The following is a 4527-nucleotide window of genomic DNA, read 5'->3' on the forward strand; positions in this document are numbered from 1 at the left end:
GTATTCCATAATATTTCTATCTCACAGTTCATTTGTCCATTTTCTAATTGACATCACCTGAGCTGTTTCCAAATTTGAGCTGCTTTGAATAGAGCTGTTATAAACATCTTCTGCACTGGTTTGTGAAAATATACTCTCATTTCTCTTGGGTAAATACCAAGGTGTGGATTTACTGTGTCCTAGAGTGGGTGTGTGGTTTATTTTATAAGAGACTATTATAACTTTTCCCAAAGTAGTAATGCTATTTCTACACTTCTACCAAAAATGTATAAAAGTTTCATTTGCTCCAAATTCTTCTCAACATGTAACGTATCCTGTGCTTTAAATTTGACCCATTCTGGTGTGTGTGCAGCGGTATCACATTTGATTTTAATCTGCACTTCCCTGATAATTAGTGATGTCAAGCACATTTTCATGTGATTATTGCCCATTCATGTATCTTCCCTTGTGAAGTGTCTGCTCTCCTGATTTGCACATTTATATTGCCCATTTATATTTTGATTATTTATTATATATATATAATTCTTTATATAACCTAGATACCAGTACTTTGTCAAATATATAATTTATAAATATTTTCTCCTACTTTTTGGCCTTTGTATCAATTTTCTTAATGGTGTCTTTTAGTGACCAGAAATTTTAACTTTGATAAAGTGTAATTTATAAATTATTCTATTTTATGATTGGTTTTTGTGTCCTCTTCTTAGCTTTTATGTTTACATCTCTAATCCAGCACAAATTAATTTTTGTGTATGGTATAAGGTACTAGTTGAGGTTTTCAGTTTTTTAAATATGTAGATACTCATTTTTTTCAGCCCCACTGGTTGAAAAGATTTTTCTTTCCACATTAGATTGTTTTGATGTGGTTTTTTTTGTCAGAAATCAGACAACAATGTATGTGTGAGTATATTTCTAAACTACTTGATCTTGCTGGTATATTTTTTTATATTTTTACCCAGTACTACACTGTCTAAATTACTGTACCTTTGTAGTAGGTCTCAAAGTCACAGTCAAGTTTCCTTCAGCTTTGTTCTTCTTTCCTAGATTGCTTTTGAAAATTATAGGTCTTTTGCTAGTAGCTGGAGGTGCCCCTCAAGGCTCACTCCTTTGCCCTTTTACTTTCTCATCCCCTGAAAGTGTTCACCTGATCTCACATTTTCACCAATCATTGCTCCTGAATAATATATCTCCAAATCTTGATCCCCAGCTAAGTCCAATGTATGCCCCAAGGCCATGTATATATTACCCTAAAGCTCATACATTTCTTCACATTCTTTTGTTCTATTGCTCTGATTTCAGCAAGAAAGGTATTTTTTATTCATTACTTAAAGAGATTTTTTAAAAAGAAAGTTATTTTTTATATTGATACAGAGTGCAGCCAAGGAGGGTGCAAAAAAAAAAGATTTGTAATGGTGTCCAGAATTCAAAGTGTATAGGAGTATTGGAGAGACATATAAGATGTCCTCACCCCTTCCCCCCACAGGTGTGAGTTAGGGGGAAGGGACACATGGAGCAGGAACATTCAGGGCTGTTTTGTACAGCCACAACCTTGCAGCTAATCTGTGGCACGGTCATTTAACATATCTATAGCCTTTGGCGGGCCATTTGGATATGTTAAATGGCTGTGGCCAGGCTTGGAGCTAGGGGGATGAAGTCACCCCCCCCCAAAATGTAACTGGGGACAGGTCCCCCGAGTTACAGGGGCTGCGTGGGAGCTTGGAGAAGATTAGCTGTAGGACATGGGGCCATACCTGCCGAGACCAACGATGGCAGCCCAGTAAACTTATAATAATACAGAAATACTGGCCGGTGTAACTGATCACGGGAGGAGTCTGAAATAGGGGTACAGAGGAAGATGGGCATGGGGATTTAAACCCAGACATGCAGCCATTGAGGGGAGAGCCACATGACTTCAACAGAGTTAAGACCTCCTCTTGCCCAGGTGAAAGGGGAGAGCCACACGGTTTCAGCAGAGTAAGCGTCCCCTCTTGGCCAAGTGAAAGAGAGAGCTATGTGGTTTTGGCAGAGTGAGGACCCCCTCCTTCCCAGGTGAAAGGGAAAACCGCGCAGCTTTGCCAGAATGGAGATCCCTTCGGCCAGGCAAAGAAGAAAGACATGCGCTTTTGGTGGAGTGCAGACGCCCGCAGCTTTGGCAGAAGAGGCCCACGTGGCTTTGGGGTGCTCCCTTTGGCCACGTGGCCTGGAAAACAGGAGAGACTTTGACTGGAACTTGGTACAAAGAACTCTTGCCAGTGGAAGGTGCCGCATGACTTTGGATTAATTGGAGATCCTGCCTGGACGGTCAACACAGCTGATGATACCAGTGGCCTGGAAAAACAGACGTGTGTTCTTTTCCTGATTTACAGTACCCAGAGTTAGGATCAGGGGAGAAGGGAACACTCTGTGTGTGTGTGTGTGTGTGTGTGTGTGTGTGTGTGTGTGTGTAGGTGTATACCCTAAAGGACTTTGATATTTTAATGAAGGCATTAGGCCTGAATAGCATTAAACATTTCCTTTCCACCCTGGCTGGTGTAGCTCAGTGGATTGAGTGCGGGCCTACGAACCACACGATCGCGGTTGGATTCCTAGTCAAGGCACATGCCTGGGTTGCAGGCCAGTTCCCAGCCGGGGACTCAAAAGAGGCAACCATACATTGATGTTTCTCTCCTTCTTTCTCCTTCCCTTCCCCTCTAAAGATAAATAAATAAAATCTTTTAAAAAATTCCTTTCCTTTTCACAAATCTCTGGCATTGAGAGATGTCTTTCCAATTGGTGGTGGACAGACAAGCCCAGTAAGTATTAGTATACTGTCCTTGGGAGGGACCCCTGTTGTTCTGTAGCAATTTTTTGGCATCCCTTGGTGAGCCAAGTATTGCCCCCCGCCTTGGACCTCTGTTCAGTAACAATAAATGCATTGGTACATACTGAGAAGTTTCTTTCCTTTTTTAAAAATTTTATATGTAACTGATTTCCCAATACATGCATCCCTCAGTCCAAGCTACAGATGATTTCAATGTATTGCTTCCTGAAGAAATTCATATCATTGCAGAAAAAAGCTTAGTGTAATTTTAATTTCATTAGAATTTGGGAGACATGTACTCTAGTTCTAGCCATGTCACTCACTTACTTAATGACTTAGGATAAGTCAGTTCTCCTCTCTGTTTTTTTTAATTGGTAATGTGAGTGGTTTGGAATCAATGATGTTTAAGATCATCCTAGTTATCCTTGCCTAGGATTATATTGAGGGCTGCTATGGTCTGAATGTTTGTGTCCCCCCAAATTCATATGCTGAAATGTTAATGCCCAATGTGATGATATTAAGATGTGGAGCCTATGGAAGTCTTAGGTCATGACAGTGAAACTCTCATTAATAGGGTTAGTGTTTTATTAAAAAGACCCCAAAGAGACCCATCACCTCTTCATCCATGTGAGGGCACAACAAGAAGGCTGGTTTCTGGAAGCAGCACCTCACCTGACAGTGCTGGTACCCTGATCTCAGACTTCCAGCTCCCAAAACTGGCAGAAATAAAGTTCTGTTGGTTATGAGCCACTTCGCCTGTGGTATTTTGTTATAGAAGCCAGAATGGACTGAGACAAGTACCTTTTAGGTATCTTCACTAAATATTTCAGTGAAGTCCATCCCTCAAAACACAGTACCTAGGCAATTCCCAGTCTATTTATATTTCAATTTGGCCCTGGATCTAGAACCATTTTAGGACTGCACCATATTGGATCTCAAACTCTGAAAGTAAAACCTCTCATAAAAATGGTAAAGAAGATGAAATATTCTACCCTTATTATCAAAACTAAGGACCAAATAGTAAAAAGACCTTCCAAGAACGATGACCTCAACTATCACACTGATTCATTCATTTACCAAACATTTATTGGGTTCTTACTAAAGTCTACTTCTTATGTAGATACTCCAAATATAGGAATGGAATAAATATGGTCCTCCACCCAGAAAAGAATATAGTCAAATGAAGAAGACAGAGTGTCTTCTAATAAATATCCTATTGACCAGAATGCAGTATAATATTTACAAAGTTCTACAGGACTATTTCCTGATAAAGTAGCAACATCAAAGCAAATACTAAGGTTTATGCCACCAATTATGGAACTTGAATTAGTCCAGTCACTTGGGATGTAGGGTTTTTTAAAGAAGACTAGTCTTCCCCTTCTATTCTGCATTGCCAGCATGAGAACACATCAAAGATTTTATATTTTCTCATGGCCAGAATTGTTCCCACAGAATAAAATAGAAACATAGTGGAAAAATGCCCTAGATCTAAAACTACCCTTTAGTGGGATTGAGAGACTACCATTCTGAAAGTCACTATTAAACATTTACAGAGTAAAATTTTAACAAACACACACAAATAAGCAAACCTATGCTCCCACAACTCTGCCATTTACAGCATCACCATAATTCTTTTTTAAATATATTTTATTGATTATGCCATTACAGTTGTCCCATTCCCCCCTTCACTCCCCTCCACCCTGCACACCCCTCCCCCACCATTCCCC

The sequence above is a fragment of the Sturnira hondurensis genome, unplaced genomic scaffold, assembly GCF_014824575.4.
Source record: "Sturnira hondurensis isolate 20B ecotype Veracruz unplaced genomic scaffold, ASM1482457v3 Scaffold0002016, whole genome shotgun sequence".
In the NCBI taxonomy this organism is placed as follows: Eukaryota; Metazoa; Chordata; class Mammalia; order Chiroptera; family Phyllostomidae; genus Sturnira; species Sturnira hondurensis.